The 21,041-nt window shown below is 38.9% G+C and overlaps 1 long non-coding RNA gene across 4 annotated transcripts; it reads right to left on the bottom strand.

The window, feature by feature from the left end:
* Positions 1 to 368: 368 nt before the first annotated feature.
* LOC108442962 lies at positions 369 to 13,478 on the bottom strand. 4 transcript variants are annotated; one of them, XR_001859092.1, is made up of 6 exons: positions 10,623 to 10,662; positions 7,672 to 7,795; positions 3,485 to 3,565; positions 2,776 to 2,887; positions 2,411 to 2,480; positions 369 to 1,423 (listed from the first exon to the last, which is right to left on the bottom strand). It is a non-coding gene; the product is annotated as an uncharacterized LOC108442962 (long non-coding RNA). The 4 variants fall into 4 exon arrangements; XR_001859093.1 differs by lacking the exons at positions 369 to 1,423; positions 10,623 to 10,662 and adding an exon at positions 13,332 to 13,478 and having other exon boundaries at positions 2,373 to 2,480; XR_001859094.1 differs by lacking the exon at positions 369 to 1,423 and having other exon boundaries at positions 2,373 to 2,480; positions 10,640 to 10,682.
* Positions 13,479 to 21,041: the final 7,563 nt, after the last annotated feature.

Genomic DNA, 21,041 nt, shown 5'->3' with positions numbered 1-21,041 from the left:
TGCGCATTTTAATGCTTCTTTTTAGCTTTGTAGGACACGACTATCATAGGCCTTCATATGGCTTTGCCTTTTGATTGTGACCCAGTCAGCATTTTCATCTCCATTTGTTCATTTAGCAGATGCTTTTATCCAGAGTGACTTACAAAATATGTAAAAAGTGGAAGCTAAACAACTCAAAGTACCTAGAGATCTATGACTTACAAGACAAGAGCCCTATTATAGCTTGATCTAGTATGTGTATAATATGTATTTGTACCTTTTCTTAACCTGATGTTTAAAACAATAAAATAAAAGCCTGGAGTTGAGACGGGATGTGTGGAGTCAATACAACTTAGAAAATAAGATTTCAATGGATTATGGTACAGTTATTTTCCCTGACTAAAGGTACTGAGATGTACCCTTGAGGGTACCACCCCAAGAGGTGTACTGCTCCAGTGACGGTATGGAACCCTTATTTCTGAGGGTGTAGGACTGGGATAGGGAAATCTAGTCTAATGCAGTTTTTGGTTGTGCTTTCTTTCTTTAAGGTCCCCTACAGACACTTTTATCTTTTATGAATTGTAAACAAAACTTCTGGTTCTGACACATTTAATCATTAAAAATGGTTCTATATAGAATCATGAACACTCCAAGAACCTTTTGTCTGATTACAGGGTTAGCAGCATGAAATGGTTCTTCAGAGTGGTGAAAAATGTGTTGTGAATGTTTCTAGATACAGAACCTTATTGAAAGTGCTTCTATATAGCACTCAAAAGGGTTGTTCTACTACTATGAAGTCAAGCTTATAACAATCGAAGAACCCCTTTGGGTGCTACATAGTTCCGTCTATAGATCATTCATGCAAATTTTCCATCAATCTGAAGAACCCTTTCATGATGCAAAGAACTCTTTGCTTATCTATCTAGGAAACAAACCGTTTTACATAAAAACACTCTGAATGACTGTTTACATCATAACATAAACATAAAGCACATATTGCAAAGGTTTTATACAATTAAAGTTTGCTCTGTATGTCCAAACCAAGAATCATTCAACAATCTTTACTTCAGTGGATCATTCTTTGAAATCACTCAAATGAAAGGTGCTATATATGGAACCCCAAGTTGTTCTACAATGCCTTCATACTAAAGAACCTTCTTTTGGCCCCTTTATATTTAATAGAATGGGAAAACTATATGTACAGGGTATGTATATAGATCTGTATATAGAGTATAGATCTACAGTCATAGTGTCCTGTAGATGAAGTGATTTGGGGTTTATGACAAAATAAAAATGAGAAGAATAGAATAAGCAATTTTCCCCGCAGTGAGGCACACGGTCGTCATCCTTCCACCTTCACCAGTCGCCGTCTCCCAGACAATATCGCCCATAAGTCTCCCCGCCATTTGTAAATGTTTCTTCTTTGATAGCAGCACATTGTTACCTGATGCAACATTTTAGGAGATCAAACGCTATGAGGCAACAGGAAAACACAAACACCCAAGTTGTTGACAATGAAAATGGAGGAGGGGGTGGGAAGACAAACATAGAAAACCATTGTTAAGGTTTTTTGGTGCTTTGTGCAAGCCAAAAAGGTGAAAAAAGAGACAAAAACACATCAGTCGAGCTCCTCCTCACATGCTCCTTCAGAAGTAAGAAGAACAAAGAGAAAGGAAGTGTGCGTGAGCTGAACAGGGGGAGAGGGCTATGCAGGGAGATAATGACTCCACCGCCATTTGTATGTACGGTTGATGTGTCAGTAACACACAACACGAGCCACAAGTGAGCAAAACAAGATCAGGGCGTAAAGCTTTTTTTTTTTTTTTTTTGCTTAACATTGTTATGTCACTTCTTTGATACACTCTAACTGACTAAAGGTATCTTACTTTTTCCTGAGCTTGCAATTTGTTACCTTTGTTTTTAGATTTTGTGGTCGTAGATTTTCCATTGTTTAGGTCAAGTCAACTAAACACGTTCTGCTATTTTATGCACTTATTTTATGTGCATTAACTAAATTGTGGAATTTTGCATATTTTATCCTGAAATTAACTGCAATTAAATATTTGTTACAGCTTTGTAGCTTTTGTTCAGATATGAAGCACCTCACAGAACTAATTTGTAATTCACCCACTCACTCAGTACATCACTCACTCATGCTTAGCTGGCTAAAAAATTAGCAGTCCAATTCATTGTCATGAAACATATATGTGCCCACCTCTTGATTTATCCTGGCATGTTGTCATGCTTGATTCAGATTTACAAACCAAATTTAACAAAAAGCAAAGGCAACCTGAGTAAACATAAAATTAAATAATAAAAAAAAAACAGTTTTTAAATGATCATTTCCTGTATTGCAAGAAAATCAACCAATTAACTAAATGTAGTTGAACCAGTGAAACATGGGGGTGGTAGCACATTGACGTGAGGATACTTTAAAGCATTGCTTTTCTGCTCTCTATCAGAATATTCTGAAGAAGACTGCCAGGTCATCAGTCTTTGATCTGAAACGTAAGCGCAACTGAGTTATGCATCTGAAACACAAGAGCAAGTCCACTTCTGAATGGCACAACAAAGTTGCTGTAGTAGCACCTTAAATGGGCAGTTTGTGCTAAAAACTCCACCAATCATGCTGAATTAAAGCAATTCCTCAAATAACAGTGCATAAAAATTCTTCTACAGCATGTAAAAGCCTGATTTCTAGTTATAGGAAATGTTTCGTTGCAGTTGTTGCTGCGCATGTTGGCACAACAAGTTATTAAGTTTACTTTTACACATGGGTGATATAAAACTTTTTACCTTCAATGAAGGAAACGATCACTGTGTCTTCTCATGTTCTTCATTTATATTGCATTTTGTATGAGGGTCTCAAACCATTTATTGAGACAAATATGCAAAAGAAAGAGGAAATCTGGAAAGAGCAAATACATTTTATTTCTATTTACCTTCATCTGAGGTTGCCATTTGTGACTAGTTGCAAAGGCACAGTTTCATAGTAGGTCAAATCAGCAAATGGAATTTTTAATTTTCTTATTCACTCTAACTGAGATTTATCCTTAGATTTTTCACATTTTTACTTATCAAATGTCGTAAATATAAGTCCTACCTTCCTTACTTTCTAAAGACATTCCACTTACTTTATCCTGAGGTTGCAATTTGCTACTAGTTGCAGCTATGCAGTTATTCGCTCATCACCCACTGTCACTCACACCATTTTCAATCACTGAGAAATGCTCAGGATTGCATTTATGCCACATGCAGGTGATATAATAGAAAATTGGACGGGATAAGAATGGAGGGAGCTGGGTCAACCTTCAGACACTTTCTGTGGTGGACAGTGGGATGGAGGGAGCGGGTGATGTATTTTAAAGAGATCCACTGACCTGTGTGTGCCCAGCTGAGTGCATGTGTAAATGGACAAGCCGAGGCTTTACAATGTGCTTTGTGTAGCAGATTTTTACCGAGGCGCCATTTCGTTTAAAGGACACACACAGATGGCCACACTTACGGAGGCAGCAGAGGGCACTGGTGTCAGTCCAAGGTTTCTGGCAAGGTGCTCTGGGTAATTCCAATTCACCTTGACTGGCCCCTGTGAACACCAAGCAATTCGTAAAACAGAATGCGGAGAAGTTTTGAAGGTCAACAAGCAACCGTGGCAAAGAACTCCTCCTCTATATATATGTGTGTGTGTGAGTGTTTGTTTGTTTGTTTGTTACTTGTTTTCATACATTATCAGGAAAAAATGTTCTCATTTTTTTTTTTCATTTCAAGGCAAAAAATAGTGTTGAGCTTTTTGTGAACAATAATGTGATCTGTGATGCTGTTCTCTATAAAGAGCATTCTTTGGGTCACTGAGGTTAATATATATATATATATATATATATATATATATATATACACACACACACACACACATATATATATATATATATATATATATATATATATATATATATATATATATATTTATTTAATACACATTCAGTGTAGAAAACACTTCAGCACATGTGGTCAATTACTGTTTAATTGGGGGCACATTGTAATATATAAAGTTTGGTCTGTGCAAAAGTTATGGCACATTTTATGTTGTATTTTTTCGCAAGTGTGTTTTTCTTAGCAATGACAACAAAGAATAACAATTAAAAACTCATGAACTTAAATTTACAGAAAAAATTCATCCAGTGTGTGTTTGTGTATGTGTGTGTGTGTGTGTGTGTGTGTGTGTGTGTGTGTGTCTGTATGTGTGTGTGTGTGTGTGTGTGTGTGTGTGTGTGTGTGTGTGTGTGTGTGTGTGTGTGTGTCTGTGGCTGCTATTTGGTAAGCTGAGTGAGATTTTATTACCTAAAGGGTGGAGGTTAAAAGGAAACTACATCACTATATTCACACTACAGTGTATTCATATCAATCTCTCACAGTCTGCCTGTTTGTGAAACTCAGCGTCTGCATATGAACGATATGGATACAGCTGACAATTTGATGTGGGATTTGAATCAAATCCTCAGTATGGAACAGAATTGATGAGACTTGAATTGACTCCCCTGCATAGACTGCGGCTCCAGCGTCATGCGGGTTTCAGATATGTTAAGACTTTAATGTCTTTTTGGATATTTCCAAATTTGTCCATTCCTTAAATGAACCCAAAGATACAACCCCTCCAGCTGCCTCTTCCAGCCCAGCCATCATCCACTGACCCTGTGTAAATCAATCTCATAACCAGCAGGATTTTATAATGACAGCAGCGCTCAAGAATGAATTCTTGACCACTGAGCAGGACAGCCATTCCTGAACAATTTGGTCTCTCCTTCAGTTTCACACCAAGAGTGTCTGCCTTACAATTTCATTTCTGATTGTCTAAGTGTAATATTGAGGGTGATATGGTGATACGGCAGCATATTAAAGCATCCTGGGGTGATCAGCACTGTCATTAGCACACATTTACCCAAAATGTAAAGTTCTAATACTTTTAAGCAATTTAAAAACGCTTTTTGCAAATATTAAAGGCAGTATGTTAACTAGGTAAAATCAAGGCTGACCTCTCCTGCCCATTCATTCTCTCTTTCAGCATGTTACCTCTTAGTGGAGATTATAAGTGAGAGATTTAAAGACTTGGACCAACCACCACCTACACAGCATCTTTCCCCAGGCAATCCTCTTAAACAAGGACCCTTTTCATATCTCCCTGCTTTGATCAGTTATATATTCAAATTCTAATAGACACAATACAGGGGGTGCACAATTATTCTTCTAATTACCAGGGTGGTGGCACAGGAGCACTGCTGGAGTACACTGTGTACACCTACTAGCCACACTATTAAACTCATCTGCCTTGTTGGTCCAATTGCACTGTGCACTTAAAGAAGATGGGTTTTCAAGGGTTCTTTAGTAAAGAAAATGATTCTATATAGAACCAACACTCAAAGAACCCTTTGCATGATTAAAGGGTTATTTGCATCATTGTACATAGCATCAAAAAAGGCCTGACACTGTAACAATAGAAGAACCCTTTTGAGGGTATATAGCGCCCTTTTCAAAATGTTCTTTATAGAACCATCCACAGCACATTCTAAATGACATTTGCCTAAAAACGACATGCAAATGTTCTAGATACTAATAAAAAATAAGTTAATAATTTTAGCGGTATCAGGTCAGTGACTAAAAGGTAAAATAATGGTAACAAGTTGTACTAATCCAAAAATTAAATGCTAATTTTCCAGTTATTAATAAATGATAATTTAAAGAAAGATAAACATATGCATGTGATGTGATGTGGTTTGGATCATAAAACAAGAGAGTTATTATTTTACAGCACTAATGGCACATCATTTCACCAGAACTGCTTCAGTGTTTTAGAGGTAATAATTCTAAATTATAAAACACTATAATGATTTAAACTAATTGGAGTAATATATTAATTAAGCAGTTATTACACTGTTATGATGTTATATAATAGAAATTGACTTGGAAAAAAGAAAATCCTTATTTTTATTTCTCTCTGAATGGCATTATTGTCTATTACTATTTCTTGTTCCTACAGTGTATAAATATAAGGTTACATGCATGTAAAACCCCTTTGTTATTCGTTGATGACTAAAGAGCTGTCAAATCAACAGAAGGCTGGAGACCTGCACAGATTAGGAAATGGTTAAAAAAAAATAAGAAGAAGTAAAAAAAAAAAGAGGTTGAAAAGAATTAAATAGAACAGTTGAAAATTAGCCTGGAAGAGGACACACAAGCATATTGCCCCTATGCCTACAGTGAGGAGTATGGTAAGAGAGGCAAAGAGGAACCAAAAGATCACTTTCAGAACTGGATATTTTAGTTTGACCTTGATTTTTTTCAGATTTCAATTTTCAAATTTGTGTGAAAACTGGTCAACTGGCAGTATGGTTTCAGATTTGAGTGGTGAAACATATGCTGGAGTCCGCTTCAACAGTGGTTCCCAACCCTAGGCCTGGGGGACCTCCTGCCCTGCACATTTTGTGTTTTCCTGCCAAACATACCCATTTCAACCAAGGAAGGGCTTGCTAATTAGTTGGATCAGGTGTGTTGGGAGGAGGGCAAACACAAAAATGTGCCGGCCAGGGGTTCCTTCAGGACCAGGGTTGGGAACTATCACCCTAAATTAAGGAAACATTGTGTTTGAATTGGGCGGCACGGTGTCGTGGTGAGTAGCGCTATAGCCTCACAGCGAGGAGGGCCTGGGTTCGATTCCCCGGCTGGGTGACCAGGGTCCTCTCTGTGTGGAGTTTGCATGTTCTCCCCATGTCTGCGTGGGTTTCCTCTGGGTTCTCTAGTTTCCTCCCACAGTCCAATATGTGTATGTCTGTCTGCCTGCCCTGCGATGGACTGGCGACCCGTCCAGGGTGTATCCTGCCTTCTGCCCGATGACCGCTGGGATAGGCTCCAGCGACCCTGAGGGAGAAGTGGCTTAGAAAATGGATGGATGTCTTACTTAAAACTTCTGTACTTCCTAACTCACAGTCATAGTTTCGTTTTTCATGGTTTCATTCAAGTCCAATATCCTGAAGTACAGATCCAGAACAGCAAAAACAGTTTTGCATATTCTACATTCACACAAAGCAGAAAAAGAGGAAATCATTAAAATATGGATGGCGAACGAAAGCAATAAAGCAAAAAACAAAAACAAGTTTATCTCCAGCCCTGAAAAAGCACCTGTGTCCAGGTGGATGAACATCCAGTGGAATCTTAGGCTTTCAGGGGCCCCGGACAAGGAGAGAGGATGATCCCTGAAGGGCCCCCAGGCTTGTCTCTGCTCTTTATGATGTGTTGGTAATTAAAGGTGTGCTGGTCTGGCAGTGAGTGGACACAGCGGAGCGGAGATGGCTGTAGGAAGATAAATGAGGCCAGCAGATGTAATATCCCTGGACTTATGGGACCGCTGTGCTGCTGAGGAGTGTCATGGATGATTATTAATGTATGAAACCCCCACCAGTGTAATGAGTGGGTGCAACCGAACAGTGTAAACACACACATATGTTGTTTATGAGCATGTTTTAAGAAAGGCACAAAAAGGATGATATGAAATAACAAATGCACATGTATATATCTTGTCAAAGAGGAATGCCACCTCAGGAAAATCTGGAATAATTAATATTATTCTGCAGTATAATATAGGAGCCATATATATGTTTTTTTTTTACATATCATTCTCATTTTCTGAGGGGAGGATATTACCATGTTCCCATGAAATTACATGTAGCCTTGAATTCCAGGCAGTATGATATATGATGCTGTCCGGGTTCATTTAGTCACTGTGTGGGATCTGCCTTCTTCTTGAAGGATGTCTGTCATTTTCTGTCTGGTGAATAACAACCATAAAGAATGGGAATTCTAACAGGATTAATTTCATTTCTTTTATATTTCCCCAGTCTCTTTACATATTCAAGTATAAATAATTATCAAGCTTGCAAATCATAATTAAAACTATAACTAAAGCTAATGGCAACCAAAAAGGGTTCTTTGGAGCTATGCCATAGACCACATTGGGATCCATGAAGACCCTCTCAGTAGACAGTTTATTTAAAGAATCGCTTTTGTATGGAAGATATATGCATGTTAGGAATGTTCCAAAGAACCTCCAAGTAATGAAAAAGTTCTTTTGTAGTCAACATGTGGCTCTGGAGTGACATGCAACTGTTTTACTGTCCTGTTGTGGCTCCACAGCAGAAGTTTTTAGGTATAAATTAAATGATCCTCTTTTGCAATAAAATAAAGCTCTACTGATTGTTCTAACACAATTTTAACAATAAATGGTCTCAAATGCTAGTGTAAATGAGGTCTAAATCTGCTAATTTAACCTTAACCCTGGGTTGGCATGCAGACTACTGGTCATCACAGCAACGGAGAAAACAGTCTCGCCCATCTAGTAGCTAACGAAAATGCAAAGAGACATTTTTGATGGATACGGAATTTGTAGACAAATGGATTTATTTGACACGGAGGTCACCTTCTTGTTGACCAGCTTCTTGTTTGAATTTTCCCGTTCCACCTTAAATAATGCAAGAACTACTGTTAGGAGCCTCAGGCACCATTTAAGGTAGAACAGGTCAATTCGAACAAATAACTTGCAAAGGAGAAGTTGACTTTATCCAAATGTTGAATGCTGAGAAACATTTTACAAGAAACTATTCTACTTTTGTTTCCTGCTAGAGATGTGAGAAAAGTGACTATAGCTGAGCTAAATCTTAAAGCAGAGCAAAGTAAGTCTGCATTTTCCTTAGTATTATATTTAAAATGGATATAAAGTGTTGTGGTTCCCAAGGTGTTTTGATTTTTGTTGAAAGGACAAAATGGCTCTTATCATACGAGTTGCTGACCCCTGTCTAAGTGTGGGTCCTATTGTCAGGAAGCCACTCAGAGTGATGTTACATGCCACTGTTAGTGTTCTCCTCCAAAAGTGTTGAGCTCTCCAATGATGTTATATTAGTGTCAGTTGAGCATCACATGTCTCAGAGAAAGCACTTTTAGCCTACACCTTTCCAGCTTTGCAGCATCATGTGTTGTCACCTATGTAGTAGGTGGAAATTAATCAGGACTAAAATTGGGGAAGAAAAATTTGGTAAAAATCAAATACATTAAATAAAAACAAGAATCAAGGCATATGGTACTGAGAAGCTATACATACAAAGTGCTGTTTCTTTTTTGTTCCATTCCTTAGAATATTCCATACTTTTATGTCTTGTATTTTTATCAGAACCTTATAGAAGGCTTATGAACATAAAAATGCAAGCTTCAAAGATTATGCCAGACAACTCCTGGCAAACACTCATGGTAGACAACAAATGTTGTAGGCTATTGAAGTGGGATTTGACAGATTTTTCAAAATTTGTGCATAAGTATCATTAAGATAAGGTCATAATGATGGTGGTTAGAGATGAAATGTCACAGCAGTGATGATACAATCCAGACATCAGACTCATTTATAAAGCTAATACGAAAAAATGGTTGTGAATGTGTTACATAATGCCTGAAACATCGTTCTGAGATATAATGTCATTTTAAGCACATGCAGATTGGGAAGATAAATCTCATTGATTTCAATTTACTACTATTTTGTCATTATCAATGAAGACACATATGTTCAATCACCATCTCGGAAAGTAAAGTGGAAAGTACAGTGACGTCTGGTTCCTATCATCACCTCTTACAACATAGTTTGGCCTCAGGATAACAAGGATGAAGAAACTTGAAAAGATCTTTCATAATAATTTGTCTCTACAAACAAAGATCAAAATTGTCCAGAATATGATTTTGTCTGTGTTTCTTTATGGATGTGAAATGTGGACAATAAACAAGCATTATAGGACAATATATGCATGCATGCATGCAACTTTGGTGTTGGGGAAGACTTTTGAGAGTACCTTGGATGGCAAGGAAAACAAACTAAAGGTTTCTAGACCAAATCAAGCCTCCACTCTTACTGAAAGACCAGTGGCCATATTACAGAAGCTTCTAAAGTTTGAAATCTTATCTTATCTGCTTAGTCACCATGACAACTTTTGTTAAGACCGGACAAATGCTATTACAGAAGAACAGTTCATAATCCTATTCATTAGATCCAGATTAGAAAACCATATTAACTAGACAAAATCTCATAAATTCTATTCTAACTTTAAGACAACCTCAGAGGAGTCTTAACTTCTGGTTTAATCATCTGTTGCTATTGTTTAATGCAGTGACAAAACCCTAAAGACTGCAGACATAATCTCCATCATGCTTCTTATTGTCCTTCATGTGTTAATGTTGATGAAAACTCATCAGATAAAATATTACAGTGATGATGGTAAATAATGTGGAGACAGAGCTGAACATTTATTTGTGTATTAGGAGCAGTAATGTTAGCACAGTTGGCTAAAGTGTTTGGAAAATGAAACTGGTGATGATCTGAAAAACAGCATGAATATTCTTAACTTTCAGCTTGTTGTACTTTAGCTTTATTCAACATTTTTACATCAATAACGGTAGCTAGCTGTCTGGCTGACTAGCTTAATTGATTTGTTTATGTGATCTGGTTTCGGCGGCGCAATGTGTAGCTGTAGTGGCCACTTCAGGAACAACAAAACAGTGTTGTTTTTTTTGCTTTTTTGTCTTATTATATATTGTGTAGCCCCGCCCCCACTACGGACCAGAAGCAAGTGAGAACCTGGCCACCAGGAGCTATCTCTGCTCTTCAGGACTGTTTTGAGCCCACTGACTGGGAGATGTTCAGAAAAGCAGCAACTTCCGGTGACTCCATCAACCTGGAGGAGAATACAGAATCAGGGACTGGTTACATCAGCAAGTGCATTGATGATATTACTATTTCCAAACTCATCACTACACACTCCAACCAGAAACCATGGATGAGTGCAGAGGTGTGCACGCTGCTGAGAACCTGTGACAAGGCTTTAAAGTCAGGGGATAAGGCAAGCCTCAGGATAGCTACAGCCAAGCTTTCCTGGGCCATCAGAGAGGCAAAGTGTGCCTATTCAAAGAAAATCAATGAACATTTTCAACATTGGCATCCAGGCCATCACCAACTACAAGACAGCTCCACCTGCTTGTGACGGTGATGCCTCCCTTCCAGATGCACTAAATAACTTCTTCGCTAGGTTTGAAGCACAGAACAGTGAGGAAAACCACACCTCCTCCAAGTGAACAGGTACTGTGTCTGTCCACAGCTGATGTGCGAAGAACTCTACACAGAGTCAACCCACGAAAATCCCCAGGATCTGACAGCTTACCAGGCAAAGTGCTCAGAGAATGTACTGAACAGCTGGCTGATGTTCTCATGGACATATTCAACATCTCTCTGAGCACTGCAGTTGTTCCAACGTGCTTCAAGTCCACCATCATCATCCCTGTGCCGAAGAAGTCTCCAGTGTCCTGCCTCAATGACTACCGTCCTGTTTCACTCACTCCCATCATCATGAAGTGCTTCGAGAGGCTTGTTATGAGGCACATCAAAGACCAGCTCCCCCCTAATGGACCTACTTCAATTTGCATATTGCCAAAACCGCTCAACAGACGATGCTGTCTCCACCACACTCCACCTGGCTCTCTCCCACCTGGACAATAAAGACACCTACGTCAGAATGCTGTTCATAGACTACAGTTCAGAATTCAACACCATCATCCCTCAGCAGCTGGTTGAAAAACTGAGCCTGCTGGGTCTGAACACCTGCCTCTGTAACTGGGTCCTGGATTTCCTGACTGAGAGACATCAGTCAGTCAAAATCGAGAATAACATCTCCACCACCACCACACTGAGCTTCTCAGAGCTGTGGGCTCAGTCCTCTGATGTTCACTCTACTGACTCATGAATGTACTGCAAAGTACAGCTCAAACAACATCATCAAGTGCACTGATGACACGGCATCTGATCAGCAAGAATGATGAGTCAGTGTATAGATAAGAGGTGCAGCAGCTAACAGACTGGTGCCAAACCAACAACCTGTCTCTGAATTTAGACAAAACTAAGGAGACGGTTGTTGACTTCAGAAGAGTGCAAGGTGTCTACCCCCCACTGAATATCACTGGCTCTGCAGTGGAAATCGTCAGGAGCACCAAGTTCCTTGGTGTCCACATCACAGGAAACATCATCTGGTCCCTCAACACCAACTCCACAGCCAAGAAAACCCAGCAGCACCTCTTATTTCTGGGGTATTTTGGGAAATGGACCGTTTCTAACCTCAAGACACCTACAGTGTATAGTGTACAGCTGTACAACATACAACTTTGTTCCGCAAGCAATCAGGTTTTTGAACTTACAATGACTGAACTGAAAGCCCTTACACACACATTCTACACTCACACACTCTCCTCTTTTGATGCTCCTTTGCACTATCTGGAACTTGCTGCTAATACAGTGCTTACACTTTGTTTACTCAAGTACTGTGTATATCTTACCTCAGGAACTGCTGTGCTCACATATTTACAAATCACAGCATGTTAAATAATCTTTGCACTTTATTTCACAACCCTATCTCATGCTCAGAAATGAGTGCTGTGTTGACACTGCACTGTCCTGTCTGTTTACTATGTCTAATGTCTGTTTTATGTATTGTGTTTATTGTATTGCTTCTAGTCTAATTTTTTGCACACTTACGTCTGCACTGCACTTCTGTTTCATGTTGCACCGTGTTCCTTGGAGGAGCGTAATTTCACTCCACTGTGTACTTGTATATAGACAGAATGATAATAAAAGCCTCTTGACTTGACTTGATTTACATTTCAGCTATGCATGTATGTTTGGTTGCTAGGTAACAGACATGACAGTTGATTGTCAACGTCTGTCAAGAGAGTTAAGATTTCTTAACTTGAGATAAGATGCTGTAAGATAAGATTCCTAAATATAAAGATAAGATCTGCTTCTGTAATATGAATTTGTGAAAAATCTAATCATGGTCTGTCAGATTAAGACCAAAAAATAGTATGTTTTTCTATTACGGCCCCTGAAAACCAAACTGAAGCTCTCTTACTTTGGACATATTCTGAGAAGATCCAATTCACTGTAAAAAAGCAAACAACAACAACAAAAAGAGTTGAAGGCAGAAGAAGACGAGGATGACCAACTACAAGACAGAAGCCTGATGACCCAAACAGAAGACTGGATATTCTGGAGAAACACTATCCACATGGTCACCAGGAGTCAGAAATTACCTGACGGCCTTTAATAATAACGATAATGACTGTTGTAAATAGATTCTGTGCCACAACTCCTTCTGTAGAAGGATGTATGTACTTCTGTTCAACTTACTGGATTCTTCTGTCAGGTTTTACAGTTGAACGTCTGACTGGATAAAGACATAAGAAGATGCTCATGCAAGAACACAGAAAGAAAGACACACACATACCCAGCTCCACTGCAGAGGTGTGTGTGGCTCGGCAGCAGTGTCAGTGCTGAGCTCCTGGTAGATAGTGACAGCAGGTCTCAGGAGGCCTGTGTGGATCTAGGCTCACTAGAATCAGCCTTGACTGTATTAAAGGGGAATTACATGACATGGTCGCCACACGAGCGCTTTATCTGCTCACTCCTGCCTCTCTCTCTCTCTTTCTCTCTCTGTAACACACACACTCACACATCTGTGTCCAAACACACAAACCCGTAGGCATCTCACAGGTCACTCTCACTCAAATGTCACTCTGCCAGGGCTGTCCAAATAAAGGCAATAAAATGGAGCGGATTAAAAATAGAGAGAGAGAGAGAGAGGACAGATGTGTGGTAATGACAGGGAGAGAGAGAGAGAGAGAGAGAGAGAGAGAGAGAGGGAGAGAGAGAGAGAGTCTTATAGAGTTAGAGCAAAAGAGAGAGAGTCTGATGGAATTAGAGAAAAAGAGAGAGAAGACAGTGAGAGAGAGAAGATGGTGAGGAAGTAGAGAAAGTCAGAAGAGAGGGAGTAGAGGAAGAAGAAAGAGAAGGCATTGAAAGAAGAGATAAAAAAGAGAAAGATAGATGAGAGTGAGAATAAAGAGAAAGAGTGACAGATACATAGACAGAGACAGAAAGAAAGAGAAAAGTGAGCAAGAAAGGCAAAGTGAGAGAGAAGGAGGAATGAGAGAGACTGTCTGAGACAGAGAGAGATAGAGCAAAGAGAAAAGAAAGAGAAAAAGAAGAGAACAAGAGGGATTGAGAAGGAGGCAGTTTGAGGGGGAAGAGAGAAAGAAAGAAGAGTCAGCAATACTAAGAGAATGAAAGAAAAGAAAAGACTAAGCAAGCGGGACTGAAAGATTGTACATAGAGAAAGAGAAACAGAGAGGGAGAAAGAGCAGAGTAAAAAGAAGAAATAGCAAAAGAGATTGAGAAAGAGAAAGAGTGGTAAGAAGGAGAGAGGGTAAAAGAAGTAGAGAGGAGAGTTGGTGAGACAAGAGAGAACAGAGAGGAGAGCGAGAGCAGATGAGACAGAAAAGACAAGAAAGAGAAAGTAGGAAGAGAAAGAGAGAAAAAAAGGAAGAATAGAGAGAGAAGACGGAGAGAAAGACAGACAGACAGACAGACAGATAGATAGATAGATAGATAGATAGATAGATAGATAGATAGATAGATAGATAGATGTGAGATAAAGAAGAAGGAAAGAAAAAGGGAGAGGGAGAGAAAAAGAGAGGGAGAATAGGAGAGAGAAAGAAAAATGAAATGAAAAGGACAGAAGAGAAAAAGAAAGAAAGCAATAGAGACAGATAGATAGATAGATAGATAGATAGAGAGAGAGAGAGAGAGAGAGAGAGAGAGAGTGAGAAAGAGAGAGAGAGAGGACAGAGAGAGAGAAAGAGTGGGAGAGAAAAGAGAGGTAGGGAGAGAGAGAGAGAAACAGAGAGTGACTCACTAAGTGACTCACTAAAGTCTATTGCTAGAAAGCTCACAGTGTGCTTGGCCGTCACACAGATGCATTAATGGATAAATATTGAGTGCGTTAAATGCAAAAAGAATTGCATCAGTCATCCCAAACAGAGTTGAGTTGAGGGGTACCAGCTTTGGAACGCATCCCACTTTTACTCTCACTTTTACACACACACACACACACACACACACACACACACACACACACACACACACACACATACACACACACACACACACACACACACACACACACACACACACACACACACACACACACACACACATCAGCAGAGTGTTTACTGTTTCACCCTCCAGTCACCGACAGATGGTGATGCTATGGGCAATCGCACTGTTTTATGAGGGGAGAGAGAGAGAAAATGCCTCTCCTTCGTCTTCAATAGACAGTTAGTCTGACAACAGGCACCTCAGCTGCCTCGGCATTTCTCTCCAATTCATCTTGCTGCCATCTTATTTATGACACATGAGAACTTTGCAATGGAATAACACCACGTTCAGAGATAAGGAGTAGAGCATGCTAACAGCTTAACGTCTGAAAAAGGAGAATCTGATCCAAAAATGGACTGAAAGGGGTGGTTTCTCAGCAGTGGATTAAGCCTAAACTACTGTGCTGATACTGAATCATCAGTGGAAAATGTTTTAGTCTAGGCTTGCATGAAATACACTTTACTAAAGGTTTCATAAGGCTACAAGACACCCACTTAAACCTTACATAACAACTAACATTTATATTTATAAAGGTTTATTCCAACAGCTGTGACCTGTCATATCACTTTCTGTGATAAAATGACATTGACAAAAGCAGCTTTTATAACAAGTGATGCTTGCTGGAATGTATTCATAACTTTGATATATCTTTTTTTATGTAGGTTTATGTCAGCTGTCATTAAAGACTTAAGAGTCAAATAATGCTTACATCATTGAATAAAAAGAGGTTCTTCAAGTGTTCTTTAATAAAATGACCAACAAAACTCAAAGAACCATTTGAATGCTTATATTGTCCTTTGCATGGTTAAATGGCTCCTCTTCATGATGGAGAATCTGTTGTGTATGGTTCTCTAAAAAAGCTTTCAAAAATGGTTTGATGTAGCACCAAACACCAAAAGGTTCCTCTATTAATACAAATCACTGCTGTCAGAATAAAACCTTGTATCTCCATTTTTCATATAAATTGAAAATGCTTGTTGCCCTTTACATTGTGTGTAAATTTCATGATGAATGGATCAAAACAAATGGCCCAAAATGACATGAAGAAAATCTGGTTCCGTTGACTTACATTAAAAGAAATATATGTTTTTTCCTTCTTCTGTAAAGTTACCATTTTGGCTATACAGGATTATTTCTACCAGCAGTTTTTTTTTTCCAATTTTTTATGTGTAAAATGCTTTTATGCTCTTCATGCTTTCATCGCATGAACTATCATGACTTTAACTTTTATGTGATTTGTATGACCATGTGTTTGATGAAATACTGAACTTTGCTGGACCTCTTTGGATTTAACTAAGGTCTTTTCATTCTGCACCGTAAATGCTTTTGTGATGGAGCTGGAGGACGAAGAGGATGATATGAGATGACATCACAGATGGAGAGAGGAGAGCGAGAAGAGAGAGATGGAGCAGAAGGTCCTTGGGGCCTTTTTGAGCACCTGCCCAACTCCAAACCAATCAATGTTGTTCTGTCTCATAACTCTGTAATGTAAGAATTGAGAAAAGATCTGAAAAGCACAATAGCAACTTTAAGTAAGCTACCGAGCACTAAAAAGCAGTCAAGAAAATGTCTCAGAAGAGCTTTGAAACTCTGGGTGCTGATAATTATATGCAAACTTGTTCCATATTACTCTTCATAACCTACACCTCATAAGCACAGCCATGGTGATAAAGTTGAAAGAGTTCTGAAAGCTGTGGTAATTGCACAGCAGTAACTTATGTTAATTACATAACCACAAGTTTATAAGCCACAACAGCCATGAAATATTAGACATAAAATGAGATCTGCAAGTTCTGATATGTTATGGCCCTCCAAAATGACCACACTTTACTGGCTGGAATCAAATCTCCACTCTCCAAATGTACCATATTGATATAGTTTCTACTTGACACCAAAAGGATTCTCCAACTTGAACAAGGTAAAATAGCCCTACATTGCTTCTACCAATGGCATATGGTTAAATGTAATAGTGTACAGATCACAGACTTTCCTAGAGTTATTCCAACTGAAAAAGACAAAGTTTCAATATTAGATATCCTGAACTCAAAACGTGTGTATCATTTTCACATAAAAATAAATTATATAACACCATTTTTGGCATTTTTAAAATTTGTTTTAATGGAATAAATTACATGCAATACATTTTTTCCATGGTATCTAGCTATATACAGCCAAACTAACTCTCCTACTGGTGAGGCCTTCAGGGACTAAACTGAAGTCTTAACATGTCAGATTAACCACCATCTGACAGAGAAGTCAACCAATCATGTTTTGATTTACAGGATGTGAGACCATTTTTTTTGAGAAAATAGGCCACTCTAGTTATTCTGAAGGTTGTAAATATGTCACTGACATATTTTGACCCTCTAAAGAACCTTTAAATTAAGTGGCTTCTGTTGAGTCCGTTATCATCTGTTGATCAGTTCTTTAGAGAAATGTAATTCTTCTATGTTATTGTTCCACCTTAGATTGTAGAGCAAGCTAAGTTAGCCCAAACTGGTTCTATCAAGTGTTTACAGGTAAAAACACTGATATGCAAATAATCCAAACTGGTTAAACATGGAGATATTTCCTTTATTAACGGTGTGCAGATAAATGCATGACTACACGTAGACCAAAAATCCAAAAGAAATACCAGACACTTGATGATTCAGACTTGATGATTCCAGTGTGTTCTGCCACCTTAATATTATGGCCACGCTCCTCCTGCTGGACTCTATAGTGTCCAGTGAGCACTTTAAAGAATGCTCAGTTGAACAGTTCTTTAGAGAACCAAAATTGGTCATTCTATGGTATTGCTCCAAAGGACCTTTTTGACACATTTATATTTAAGAGTGTTAAACTAGATTAACTTGTATTGGTTCTACCTGATTGTTCATCCATGCTGCTGAGAATGTGCCTTTTCTAACACTTGCTCAATTGACGTCAAGCCAAATGTAGAAGCAGATTAAGGTAAGGATGCTCTGCTTTCCATCTCTGTGCTGCTGGGCCATGACTTAAAATGTATGGAGCTCCACTAGGGTTGACTCCTGACTCTCTAAGGGCTGCAGGGTGACACTACAGTGCAATCCATTTTCCCATCCACCCTCCCATAACACGCACATGCGCACACACATATACAATAACAAAAGTTGTTCTTTCTCCAAAACTTTCTTCTTCTTGTGTCTTGTCTTTCGTTTCTCCTTCTTTTTTCCTCCTCCTCTCCTGCCAAGCCAGTGATTCAGCCCCTCTGATTGCTATGCATTGTTTAGTTTCCTTCATTAATGCTGGGTGCCAGTCCTGCTCCACAGATGAACAATAGCAAGGCTCCTGCAGGGGATCAATAGCAGATTGCTGATAGCGCCCCGTCCATTCGCTCTCCAGATTACATGATAAATGGCCCGGTCCATGCGTTTTGACACCCCTTCGTTCTTGTAGGGTCTGGGTCCCGGAGCTGCAGGTTCCCACTAGCCCCCTGACAGCAGCCTGGCCTGAGAGAACAATGAGTAAAAGAAGAAGAAGAAAAAAACCACAAACGTCCAAATTGGCAATCTACTGTAAGGCCCACACCACGGAGAGGCCTGTATCCATCAACAGCTGGTAATTGTGGTTAAGGATGGCAACTGAAAAATGTAGAAGAGATGGTTTGCTGGTGAGTTATTTGTGGATGTCAAAGTGAATTGTCATATGTTCAAGACATAGAATGTACAGTATGCTCTGACATCTGTGTTGCATCTAAAGAAGTGATTTTAATTGATTCTTGACTGACAGTTGGTATCATGCTCCCTTTCACTCACTGCAGGAACAGCAGCCAAGTCAGACGATATTAATAGCTCTAAAGAAGTGCACTGCGCTCTGTAATTTGTCCACTATCTCACCAGCTGCGATAGGAACATATTTCATCTGTACTGCAAACAAAAGTTAGTCCATTTATAAAGGACAAAACAGAGGGAAAAAAAAGTCAAGGTCTTTCGAAAAATAAAAAGTGTGACAAGGAAAAAAGTTAATTTGCCCATTGACATGTTGTCCTTTATAATAACTGAAGGACAGTATTTCTTTTTTCGTCAAGACTAATGACCTCCGCATGTGGCGCGTCGCCCATTTTAAAGAGAAACAAACAGCCTCTGGCCGTGACTACATGAAGCGAGAACTTAACCCTGTCCCTGCTGACTCATACACACCCTCACCTTAAACACCCAGCTGGAGCCTCATTTACCCACACAATACTGAACAACAGAAAGAAAGGAAAAGGATTACAGAAGAAAGAAAAAAAAATCAAGAAAGAAAGAAAGAAGTGGCAGGAAGGAAATAAGGAAGGATTACATGAAAGATTGATGAAGAAAAGATTAAATAAAGAAAGAAAGACAAAGAAAATAATAAAAGGAAGAACTGAGGGAGGAAGGTAGAAAGGGAGAAAAAAGAAAGAAAGGGAAAAAAAGAAGGATTAAAGGAGAAAGAAAGAAAGAAAGAAAGAAAGAAAGAAAGAAAGAAATGAACTTTAGCATGAAATGCAGCTGAGAAATGCTTTGACATAAATAAACCAGTAACAAAAATACAATCACACATACAACAAAGCAAAACAAGTTAAAAACCTACTGAGGACCAGTTTCGCCAACTAATAATAAAACCAATTATTTTTACATTCATTTTTAACTTTTATTATTAGACAATTACTAACAGGAAAACTGAGAATACGAACTGATTCATAATCTAAAGGACAAGCCTTTTCCTAGCTGTGTACACATCACGGCCTGTTAAGAATCTCTTACTTATTAATTTTTTTAAAATTTGAATCAGGTGTCAAATAGCACTCAGACACTGGAAAAGCCCTGCAGTGTTATGATGTTGAGTGTGATGAGCATGTTTAAAAATACATAAGTTCTCCAAAAAAAGTGAAGGCAGGAGTCACTCTGTTTCTCTTCCATCTGTCACTCTATCCATCTCTCAGAGATGAAGATTTATGGAGGAAGAGGGGAGAGCTTCCATAACAATGTGAATAATTCACCTCTGTCATCTGTTCAGAAATGTCGTTGTGGATCCGGGCAGCTGCCTGTCGTCCAGCGGCCGATGCTGAGTGGCTCCAGGCACGGCCGGTCCGCGAGCGAGGCAGTGATGGGCATGTGCAGATCTGACTGTTAGGCTGCCAATAAGGCTGAGCTTACATCAAAGGCTTCAGCTTCGTGTGACTGCGGGCTAACATGCTCATTCACTTCAATCAGCTTCAGTCCTTCGGTGACCTTCAATCCACCACAATATATACAGTGTATAATTCATGGGCTTGATTTCTTGAGATGTACTTTGGAGGGCGTTTGATGCGCAAAACTGCAAAGGAATGATGTCTTGGCAAGTGGAATCATATTCAATATAGTCACTGTATCTAATATATCTCAGTATAAGACTGTCATAAGAATATTATATGATGATTCTTCGTAATTATAGCAATTTTTACTTGAATCGTCATTTTATTTAGTAAAATTATCTTGATTTTTGATGATTCTTCTCAAAAACAGTTGCCAGTAAAACAAGACGATATCTTGTTATTATGAATAAGACTCACAGTGGTAATTTGGTGACCAAAAAGTACTTATAAACTGAAGGTTTTGCATTAAACAGTGCTGTGTTATTATATGTTCATTGTTATATTATATTACCACACGGAAGGGAGTCTTGGGCATTCTGCTCTTGCATCAGGCCTAAGAACACCCTTCCCATTATATAATCTCAGTATCGCACAGCCTCTCATGGCTTCTTGCTTTAGTATTCCATTGACATCACACAATCATGCTGCCACCATTTTGATAGGCAACTCAGTGGTACAGTAGTGGTTTGTTATGAGATAAAAAAACCATAACTGATGCAGCAAAGACAGTAATTCATGTTTTTTTTCCACTCAGTTAAAAGTGTATTAACCAATATGTTTGAGTGCTTTACATTTAATATTTGATTTGTTGCTGTAGCGACAACAAACGAATGCTGAAATCTGATTACAGTTCTGCTGTGCTGTGTGTTAGCTGCTCCAAGC

This window comes from Pygocentrus nattereri, chromosome 25, assembly GCF_015220715.1.
Source record: "Pygocentrus nattereri isolate fPygNat1 chromosome 25, fPygNat1.pri, whole genome shotgun sequence".
NCBI lineage: Eukaryota > Metazoa > Chordata > Actinopteri > Characiformes > Serrasalmidae > Pygocentrus > Pygocentrus nattereri.
This window is presented reverse-complemented; position numbering and strand designations above follow the sequence as displayed.